Below are 12,170 nucleotides of genomic sequence, written 5' to 3'. Positions count from 1 at the left end.
TCTGTAAGCTTTTCACATGAAATTGCAGATGAAAAAGATTTTTATATACTGCTATAACTTGTAGTAAGAACTGTTTCTGTCATTTTATTTTAATAGTATAATTGCAGTAATAAATTATGGCAACTCCTCATTCAGTAAAATCATTAATACAAATTAAATTTTTACCATTTTTAGCAATCATAAAAAATGGTGTGAAACATAGCTACTAAATCAACGAGAAAAAGAATTTTAAGTTTCAGAGATTATGTAAAAGGTAAGTAAATCACAGACACTGAAAGCAATTTCTTTCACTAGAGTTGAGACCTGGTAAGTATCAGCATTTATAAGAAAAACATAAGACTTTTTCTGAACTCAAACAATATGAATGCAGCAGCATTACCCTCAATCCAATCATTTCTACATTAAACTTATAGTATTTCTGCAGCATCAATTGTGTTCCTATAAATAAATCATGACTCAGTGTATTTTAACAATCTATCATACCCTGTATGATCGTAGCTTGACCTTCCACTCCTATCATTAATGCATGAGGCAAATAAAATACCAGGAATCTTTTCATTAATGATTATGCCAAAGTTGATCTTTAATAATGAATTTTTTATTCATTATTATTGCATCTAAAACCATAGCCAAAGGAACTTGGTAATAATCTGTATTTGATTCAGCTCTGATCTGATTTCTGAAATGAATTGATTTAAAAAATGATTTAAAGAATACTTCTTCTGGGTTCGGTGGCCTTAAACACCTTAACTTAGGTTCCCAGATGTATCTTTTACGGAGGAGAGAATTTAATTACAAATAATGTACTTGAGATTTATTTGTGCTCTTCTCTTTAAAGCATATTGAATAACCCTATTATAAAATACAATAGTAAACATCACTTTAAGCATAGGATCTCTGCAAATCATTCACAAAAGATTACAAGCAAGTGTAAATTCTATTACAGTACAGACACCAAACTTAAAAGTCCTGCTAATATTTGTCATTTTTTCAAATAATCAATTTAAATACAATCATCCAAAAAACACTTCCATTTAAAACAGAAACCGGGCGAGTTTTTATGAAATTTTATTGCTGCGATTGTTTTTTTTTAACACAAAAATTATATGAATGCCCTCATTATGTATTTCCAACTTTACACGTGAAAATATTTCTATAAAACGTTAACATAATCACTGTTCCTAATTATTGGAGTTGCCCTAATCTGGCAGACCTGAGAAAACCCTTTAGTGGGGTGATAGGGTATACCCCCTGACTTCAAAAATGTAACGCCAAAAACCAGGGATCGGGAGATGCCAGAGAAAATCGAGTTCAAAATTTGATAAATTTTCTTCATTTTTTTTATCAGTTAACCACTTTTTATAATATTTTTTCGCTAAAAATTTTATAACTTTTTATTTCAATTTGACAATAAACAACTAAATTAATATGAATTGACTTAGTTATACATGAAGGAGCCATTTTACAGAAATCAACTGTACACATTTTAATAAAAATAAGAATTAATTTAAAAAACCGCCCTAGTCCTAGTATAACACTGGTCAAAATCAAGTTAATCTGATGAACTATCAAAAAAACAGCAAAGTGTATTTTTCCTCATTTTTCAAAATGTCTCCTCCACAATATCATGAGGAAAGTAAAAAAGTAATTTGTATTTTCTGTTTTAAGTAGAAAGTAGAAAATTAATTTACATTTTCTGTTTTAAGCATCAAGAGTTTTGGCTGAATTTTTAAAGCAAAAAATTGCAGTACCTCTGGAATTTTTGAGGGTTGTAGGACATCACAGAGAAAAGCTATTGATGGAAATCAATACAATTTACCAGAATTTTACGATTTTTCAACAATCAATATTTTTAAAAAACCTCGGTCTTTTGTTCATTGTGAATGTGTGATATGTGAAGCAGCACAGGTTAATGGCAAATACAAACATCCATCAGCTAAGCCATCATTTGAAAGCCCAAAACCATCATCTGAAACCAAAAAGTGGTACTCTTCTTGTTTTTTGATAAATAGCAGAGGAAAACCTCACAACTATACAACAACTACTTTCCCACACAACATAAGACGACTTTAAGACGTATTTAACTTGTCTTTAACTCGTCTAGACGTCTACAACTAGTTAAAGACGTGTTTAAGACGGCTTTTCAACACCTCATTAAGACATCTTCCAACAACCAGTTTAAGATGTCCTTAAGACATCTTAATAAGACGTCTTTCAGAATAACCAGTTTAAGACATCTGTTAGACATCTTAACAAGACGTCTTTCAGAATAACCAGTTTAAGACATCCGTTAGACATCTTGACAAGACGTCTGTCGGAACAACAAGTTTAAGACGTCCTTAAGACATCTTAATAAGACGTCTCTCGGAATAACCAGTTTAAGACTTCTTTCGGAATAACCAGTTTAAGATGTCTTTCAGAATAACCAGCTTAAGATATCCGTGAGACATCTTAACAAGACGTCTGTCGGAACAACAAGTTTATGACGTTCGCAAGCCTTCTTAACATGACGTCTGTCGGAACAACCAGTTTAAGATGTCCTTAAGACATCTTAACAAGACGTCTTTTGGAGTATGCAGCTTAAGATGTCTTCAATCGTGGAAGTATTAGAGATGGACGTGCAACATTTTTGTTTTTTTTCAAACCATGCTAGTTGTGCATTCTTAAAAATCTATTGTTTTAAACAATAGAAATTCAATTCTCTTAAAGTCTGTCGGATTCGTCGAAAATTTTTGGGCTCGCGCAACCAGTCATATCAACTTGCTTTTACTTATTAAAAATAACAGCAATAGAACCAAGTTTTAAGCTTAATTTTATATAGCAAGGCATTTTTAATATTTTAAGAAATAACGCGGATGATGAAAAGAAATTGAGATCATTTACTTGAATACTTTAGTACATGCAGTGGCGGCGTTAGGGTAGGGCCTGGTTGGGCGATGGTCCAGGGCGCCGAATATAAAGGGGCGAAATTTAGCCTTTTTTTGTATGGGGTTCAATTGAGCTAGGGGCGCCGTAGAAATCTCGCCCAGGGCGCTGGTAGTGCTAAAACCGGCACTGAGTACATGTATAACTTGAGAGGTAATCAATAATACGAAATATCAAGAAGTTTTGTAGCTACCTAGAGCACAATGGTTCCATGTTTAGTGAACTACTCCATTCAAAATTTTAAAAATTTAAACAGCAGTGAAAACCAGGTTTAATTTCTAAATAATTTTCATTTTCTAAATACGTCATCCAGTTGAAAAAATAGCGAATATTAACGTTTTCGTATTTTAATTTTTTCAGATCTAGTTTAGAGTACATTGAGTTGGTCTAAAAGTATTGTTTACTATACATTTTCTAACTTTTAGATGACGATCTTTTATAACCTGCAATAAAAATAGGAGGTGTGAAAGGAAAATAGCGCTATATAAATAAATAAATAAATATATATATATATATATATATATTTGCTTAAATCAGAAATATATACAGTTAAGGATAAATAACTTATACATAAAATGATTATAAATACAATTAAGAAAAAATAATTTGTCACAGTTTTAAAGAATTTAGCAAAGCCAATTTATGGCAAACCGCAAGAATTACTTAGTATTTAATATTTACATAACACATAACATGATTTACCAGCTATATATAAGCTAAATTTTATTTGAAAAAAACTAATGGGTTATTATGTGCTTTTTATGATAAATGAAATAATATATGAAATATGATAAACGAAAACATGAAATATTTGGCCGCATTTTGCAAGTTAATTATAAATTTAAGTAACTTTTTAAAAGGTTTTGCATTAGCAAATAAGTTTTAAAAAAGCCCGTTAGAAAATCCACCTACTTATAACAATTCACAATGGAATATATATTGTGGAGCTTATAGTGTTGTCGACGCAAAAAATATGGGAATATGGGAAAAAATACTAAAAGAATACATAAATTTAAGGCTGGTGAATAAAGGACCAAGGAATTGAATGAAAACAGATCTTGACAAAAAATTATATATCGCTATACTTTTTTTTAGTCATTTTAAAATTGTTCTCACAGGTCTATTTTATCATTGACAGACTTGTTTAGATGAAAAAATGTTCCCAAATTTACAATTGTTCATCTTGAAAAATGATAAAATCTGTTCGTGCCGACAACTAATTTCCTTTACCTTGGTGTAATTTGTTTAGTAATTTGTCAACACGTTAAGTAATTATTTTATCCTGAATAGTCTTATTAAACAAATTCTATAAAAGTTTAAACTAATACTAAAATTTTAAACAACGATAATAAATTTCACGTCCATCTCTTATAACATCCATGCTTTAATTCCTTCCTTAATTGAGTCTCTAATGACGTCTTTAATTCCAATTGCGGAAGATGATTACTTACCATTTTCTTTGCTTTTCAGAAATTTTTGTTTTTTAATAAAGTTATAATTTTCTTTAAAAAGTAGTGGGTAAAAATATGTCTGCATCAAGAAAAGATTATTTAAGGATTTGGAGAAAATTAAATAAATCAGTTTTAGAAGAAGCTCGAGATGAAAGTGCAGATGAACATCAACAAAACTGTGCACATCCTCAAGAAGAAGTAGTTAGAGATTCTTTTTATAGCAGTCAGAGTTGTAGTTATTTACCTGTGGAAGAATAAATGGAAGTAGAGTCGAACAATTCAATTCGAACAATTCAGTCGAACAATGGTGCCTGGGGAGATGATAGTGGTGATGAAAAAAGAACATTTTTTGAAATCATGTTTGTTGCAAGCTGATCCTTTGAAGTGTTTTCAGCGAGATTATCACGAAACCCACCCAACAACAAGTCGTCTTAAAGACAAAATGAAGACGTCTTGAAAACGGTCTTAAAGATGTCTTAAGCTGGTCTCAAATGAAACACAGTAAGTCGTCTTATCTAAGACGTCTTAAAGTTGCCTTATTTAAGACATCTTAAAGTTGTCTTAAACTGATCTCAAATGAAACACAGTAAGTCGTCTTATCTAAGACGTCTTAAAGTTGCCTTATTTAAGACATCTTAAAGTTGTCTTAAACTGGTCTCAAATGAAACACAGTAAGTCGTCTTATCTAAGACGTCTTAAAGTTACCTTATTTAAGACATCTTAAAGTTGTCTTAAACTGGTCTCAAATGAAACACAGTAAGTCGTCTTATCTAAGACGTCTTAAAGTTGCCTTATTTAAGACATCTTAAAGTTTTCTTAAACTGGTCTCAAATGAAACACAGTAAGTCGTCTTGTTTAAAACGACTTAAAGTTGTCTTATTTAACACGTATTGAAGATGGCTTAAACTGGTCTCAAATGAAACACAGTAAGTCGTCTTATCTAAGACGTCTTAAAGTTGCCTTTTTTAACACGTATTAATGACGGCTTGACGCGTGTATATATATATGTATATATATATATATATATATATATATATATATATATATATATATATATATATATATATATATATATATATAAACTTTCAGTCTCCTGCCAATACAACATAAATATATTTATATTAGATTAGAAGGAGACTGGAAGGTGGTGACAGAAAATAGAAAGGTGTGAAAGTATGAACTATCCAAATGCAATAACTGAAAAAAAGAGACATGATTTACTATAGAAATATACTTCACAGCATCAACAAAAAAGAGTACATGATTATAAAATTTTGTTAAGATTTTCGTGATGCTGGTGCATTTTTTAATACACCCTGAATAAATTTATGGACTGTCTTCTCCGATTCTTTTGGATATGTCTCTCGTACAGCCGCTAAAAAGAGAAAACTAATAAAACAATAATAGGTAAAGAAAATCATTGTTTTTTTGGAAAGCAGCGTTAGAAGACCAACTTACCAATTACACACTTATAAAGGTGAGTTTCTTTAAAACTTCTCTTTCCGCCCCTCTGTCCATCCATGTTGAAATTTATCATTAGCGAACAATCCAACATACTGAAAAATCAGGAGGTAAATACATAATTCAGAAAACTGATCATTACTAAAGTTACTAAGGAGAACTTGTTTTCTTATCAGCATTATATAGCCCTTAACCTCAAGTCCCATATGAATTGTGATGAGCAAAAATCTATTTATCTGTAAAAGTAAAAAAAAATATTTTAAAGCTGACTTACTAAACCTTTGCTCTCTTATATCGATTGGGTTTTCCGATCGGATATAATTAGCCATACCTCGAAAAATAAGGCCGCAAGAGCAAATTTCCATACTTAAAAAGCTTCTTTTTTTTTTATTTTTTGCTTTTTTAGATAATGCTGCTCTGATTTTTTATTTTTTATTTAAAAAAAGTAAAGGAAAATCAATGAAAAAATCTTTCTTACCGCCGCATAATCCTACGTGTACAGTCACCAATATTAGTGCCTCCAATTTTACTCAGTCTTTCAATCTAAAAACAAAGTTGATTACAATTTATTTGGTTACACTAATTTTAATTCAACAATGTATATGTTTTAGTTTTAACGAAAAGTAAAACCGTTACGTAGCAGTAATGTAAATGATTTATGAAACAGTCTGTAAATGAACTTTTTAGTTTAGTTTTATCTTTGTGCCTTAATTAGAAGTGCGTTTGTTTAATACCAGATATTTTACCAATTTCCTTTTCATAGGCTCCTCAGCCAACTGATTTTCGTTTTCATTAAAATCGTCCATGTTATTAATGTTTTCTTTTAACAAAAACACGTCTGCATCAATTACTCTATCAAGTCTGGTGTCAAGACGGTCGTTTAAAAACTTAACTGCTTCTGATAGCTGCTCGAGTTTGAATAACACTTTCCTTTGGAACTCTAAAGTATAAATTACAAGTCAATTAGTATACTCTCAGGTGCTTAATGTAAGGTAGGGTGGGAATCATTTCTTAAATCTTATAGATGGGGAAGGGGGATCCCCTTTCCCCATTTTATAAGGCCTCGAGACTTTGTAAATGTTGGGTGGGAATTTGAATCCAGATGAAATAAGCAGGGGGGGGGGATGAATTTCTCTGATATCCCAAAGAAAATGAACAAACTTGTTCACAACAGGTTTCATTAACTTTATGCATATACTTATTTGAGCAATGCCACTTTTATAATAATTTCAATAGGATTTAACATGTTAATATGAGATTTATACTATGGTGAGGAATGTTATGCATTTGGTTAAAAACCGAGTTTTTTTTAAAGGTTGACAATTTTAAAAGGCTGGTTTACATTGAAAGTTTTTTTTTACAGTTTTAAGATAAACTTTCTTAGTAGATAACCAGTAAAAATTGATAAACGGGGATGGGGTGGGAGGGAAAATCTTCCAAGAATTAAAAAACATCCCCCACCTTGTATTAAACACCTGGGCGTACTATATTTATATTTGCAACCTATTCACTAAAATTCAGTCTCTTTATTACAGACAGCACTAAAGAAGAGATAAATTGATCATCTTTACAAAGAACTTCATGGATATTTTTTATCATATTCTTTATTGAAGTGATTAAATGAAGCAAAAATACTTACTTCCTTGATCTATCGGAAAAACAACATTCCTCTGAGGAGCAGTGGTAGTACTTGCAGCGGGTGTTCCATTCAAGCAAGCCGAATATGGTATGTCTAAAATAAGTTGTGTTAATTTTTTATATAAGACTTCAGTATTTAAATAATACTTGTTAATGTTAAAACAAAGTCAGACAGTGTGCAGATAATATTATTATTTTCACATATAAAGATCTATACTGGTTTTCATTAAGCGGGAACTACGATAGAGTAGCCAAAAGATAAAAAAAATCATCCATCAATACATAGGCTGACAGTATAAGAAACAGTATATATCTTAATATATATCAAATATAATTTATCATATATTTTTGTTTTTACTAGAATATATAATTATCTTTTGCAAAACATTTTAATACAAGAAAATGCTGTGACGAAGTATTAGGATAAATTGATTAAAGTGAATACTTGAATTCTGTTGAAGAGAATTCTCGGACATGCATGGAAACTGAGGTGCTAAATAAAAAAAACATGACTAAATGACATTGTTTTTTCTTGCTCATTCACTTTTGCAAGACTTTCTGACTTTTGTAAATTCAAATAATTTTTTCCCAAATAAATTCTCTTTTAAAATATTGGGAATTATTTGGCTTTCTATATAGTGCTAGAAACAAAAAGCATGGTAAATTATATATATATCATATACATCTAGGGAATGAATCATTGATGTTTTCAAATGTTGCGGCTTGCTTCAATTGTTGAGTGGCACACAACACACCTATAAAACAAACAAAAAAATGTGAAATGTGAAAATTTACATATACCTAACACTTTAAAAAAGTAGACACCGTTATAGCAGTCACAGAAGGATTTACAAGATTCAATTTGACCATTTCATTTTCAATGAGACCACATAGACTGAGGATTAAACCCTCTTGCAGAAGATTATGCAATGCTTATTGCAAAAGAGTCCATCATTATCCAAACTGACAAAATACGGCTTTTTTATGAGTAACAGATAATGATAAACAGAAAATGAATATCATAAAAGACAATAATTTAACTTACGTTTTTTAGGTGGAGGAGATGCTGCAATACTTTGCATTTCTAGGTATTCTATTGTATAAAAACTAGTAACATTAGAAATAGCTCCATGTAATAGAACCAAGTAACTTATTTAAATATGATATTATGAAAGAATAGTTACGAGCAGATGCCCTTCCTGAAATTAACCTGTTTTGCAGATCAGGATAATTCAAAAATAAGGTTTGTTGTTGCCTATGGAGGGAAACTGTTTCTTTTTTCCTCTATTTACATTTTTTCCATAATATGAGGTAAAGGAATAAAAGATAGAAAAGATAAGAATTTTTTTTACAGACTGACAAGCTAAATCAAAAACACTTTATGTAAAACACTTTCTCTCCGTTGGGAAAACATAATTCTACTTTTATTATGTAAAGAAAAAGATTTAAAATACTCACTCCGTATAAATGAATTTAACAAGTTTGTTAACGTTTTAGTTTAACTTCGTTTTTTCCATAAATAATAATTGTCTCTTACCAACTTTGTCCCTTCCTGTTTTTGTAATTGGCACAATCTCATTATCATCTATTATAAGATAAAAAAAAATATATAGAATAATTATCTTTAAAATTGATAAAAATGACAACAAAGTAACAAGTATTTACAGATCAATATCATTTTTAATCTACCAAAAAACTTACCCTCTTCTACCACATTTTCATCAGAATCTGAACTAGCAGCACATGTTGAGTATGCCCAATTTTCACAAGTTTCTAAACTACCTAAAAGCAATTCTAACAAAAATGATTTGAATATTTCATTTTGCAGCAAAGTCTGAATAACCTTCTGTGATTCTATATAATAATCCCGACTAAACATAAAACATACTTCATGGTTGTAGAAGAAATATAAATCAATGTACCTGTGACCTTCCTGTGTACAAGTTTCCCATACATCCAATCTTGCTGAGGAATCTGCTTCTTTCTTAAAGCACGCTCTTTTTTCGCCTTTGGTGGATACCTGACAATATCTTTACCCTCAAGCCAACAAAGTGGAACCACGCCTTCTTCTTCTATTAATACCCCATCCCCATTTTGTCGTTTCCAAATAGCTCGAGTATAACTAAGATCTTCACTCATTTTATACTCTAAAAAAAAAATTTTACGATAAAATAAATGTTGATACCGAACTTTAAAAATGTAGCTGGAACCATATAGAATTAGTGACACGTAAGAAATGCATCTACAAATACACTATAGGAAACATTTCAAAAACATCAAATGTTAGATGATACTGACACAACAAAAACCAGCTGGATACACATGGAAAATAGAACTTATAGCAGTGTGACCAGAAGAAAAAATATTTAAAAAAAGCATAAATTTATTTGAAAAAGCACCAATTTACAAATTTACATGTATTTATTTAATTTAAACTAGATGAATAACAGGATATATTACAAAGCCACTCCTGAACGGTAAACAAACACATTTTCGTAGTTCATTTTTATGAAAAGTGAGTTTAGAAAAATCTTGATTTTTTTCTAGGAAGTAAATTCCTAACAATTTAGAGTCAATTGGACGATCAAAAAATGACTTTAAGCAGCTCTTTTTATAAACATCACAATCGTAAGTGTTATTATTATTATTTAAAAATCTAATAAAAACAATTTTACCATCTTTATTAAAAAAGCAATTATCTCTGCTGCTTAAAGTAACTTTCTCTGTATTGGTTTTTATATTGCTCTCATAATTAATTTCTTCACTGATGACTCGCTTTACTATTTGTGCAGTTGGATTGTTGGCATTCTTTACAACTTTTTTTAGCTTGTGCAAATAATTTTCAAATGGGAAGCAAGATATTTCGTTCAAGGAGCAATTGAAATTTTCTACGTCATCACATATATGCAATAAATTATGAATGTTATACACAGTAAATGTTTTACCAAAAATGTCTTTACAATTGTTCACAAAATACTTTAGCAATTCCTTACAGTAAGGTAAAAGGCTTTTACGCAGGTCACTATCTGGATGCACCAGAATAAATACTGAAATTGACAGTGAAAGAAAGTGTTCATAGATAGATTCAGAAACAATTCCTTTCAAAGAAACTGGTCCTTTGATAATGCACCTTTCACAAGAATAATATCCAGTATGACCAACAGTCCCTTTTAAAAATGATCTTGCTGGGGCATCACAAAGAAAAGCTCTAACTTTAATAGTGTGTACAACTGATTTTATTGTCAGACCGGATAACTTTAAACCACACAATTCTAGTAAAAAATCGTTTAAAAACATCCAAACTTGATGGTTTACTTTCCCCTGTGTATAATGCCACAATAAAAATCTTTCCGCCACTAATTTCACAAAGAATTGGCCACATTTGAGTATTGGATGATTTAAATAAGGGTAGCCTATCAATACTGAAATTAAGTGATATTTCTCTTTCAGACCCTGTAAAATTTTTCTTAATGCCCAATTCTAATCCAAAATAGTAGTATGTACCACCACATTTTCGAATACACTGGACTTGAGGTACTTTTAAAAGTGTTCTTGCATCTTTGGGCAGCTTATTACCATGTCTTCGAAGTATATCGATTAAACTATTCATGGCTGGTTGGGAACAGTTAAACTTTAGACACCAGGATGCCAGCTCTCCTGAAAGGTTTTCTTTACTGGTGGATGGATTAAAAGATTCACTGTCACTAGAACTGTCGGACCAATACTCAGCGGAATTGTTCGAATCTACTTCCATATATTCTTCCACAGGTAAATAACTACAACTCTGACTGCTATAAAAAGAATCTCTAACTACTTCTTCTTGAGGATGTGCACAGTTTTGTTGATGTTCATCTGCACTTTCATCTCGAGCTTCTTCTAAAACTGATTTATTTAATTTTCTCCAAATCCTTAAATAATCTTTTCTTGATGCAGACATATTTTTACCCACTACTTTTTAAAGAAAATTATAACTTTATTAAAAAACAAAAATTTCTGAAAAGCAAAGAAAATGGTAAGTAATCATCTTCCGCAATTGGAATTAAAGACGTCATTAGAGACTCAATTAAGGAAGGAATTAAAGCATGGATGTTATAAGAGATGGACGTGAAATTTATTATCGTTGTTTAAAATTTTAGTATTAGTTTAAACTTTTATAGAATTTGTTTAATAAGACTATTCAGGATAAAATAATTACTTAACGTGTTGACAAATTACTAAACAAATTACACCAAGGTAAAGGAAATTAGTTGTCGGCACGAACAGATTTTATCATTTTTCAAGATGAACAATTGTAAATTTGGGAACATTTTTTCATCTAAACAAGTCTGTCAATGATAAAATAGACCTGTGAGAACAATTTTAAAATGACTAAAAAAAAGTATAGCGATATATAATTTTTTGTCAAGATCTGTTTTCATTCAATTCCTTGGTCCTTTATTCACCAGCCTTAAATTTATGTATTCTTTTAGTATTTTTTCCCATATTCCCATATTTTTTGCGTCGACAACACTATAAGCTCCACAATATATATTCCATTGTGAATTGTTATAAGTAGGTGGATTTTCTAACGGGCTTTTTTAAAACTTATTTGCTAATGCAAAACCTTTTAAAAAGTTACTTAAATTTATAATTAACTTGCAAAATGCGGCCAAATATTTCATGTTTTCGTTTATCATATTTCATATATTATTTCAT

At 30.4% G+C, this 12,170-nt stretch overlaps 1 pseudogene across 1 annotated transcript; it reads right to left on the bottom strand.

The window, feature by feature from the left end:
* Positions 1-6,505: 6,505 nt before the first annotated feature.
* Positions 6,506-12,170, bottom strand: LOC145188329 (uncharacterized; annotated as a pseudogene). The gene is made up of 9 exons (XR_016452017.1): positions 10,151-12,170; positions 9,398-9,622; positions 9,177-9,257; positions 9,013-9,060; positions 8,521-8,568; positions 8,159-8,230; positions 7,921-7,968; positions 7,477-7,569; positions 6,506-6,777 (listed from the first exon to the last, which is right to left on the bottom strand). The product of XR_016452017.1 is annotated as an uncharacterized LOC145188329 (transcript).

This window comes from Hydra viridissima, unplaced genomic scaffold (assembly GCF_058129835.1).
Source record: "Hydra viridissima isolate aposymbiotic clone 2 unplaced genomic scaffold, HvirCarnegie_v1 scaffold_4, whole genome shotgun sequence".
NCBI classification, from domain to species: Eukaryota; Metazoa; Cnidaria; class Hydrozoa; order Anthoathecata; family Hydridae; genus Hydra; species Hydra viridissima.
The sequence above is the reverse complement of the archived record's forward strand: the minus strand, read 5'-3'. Positions and strand labels throughout refer to the sequence as shown.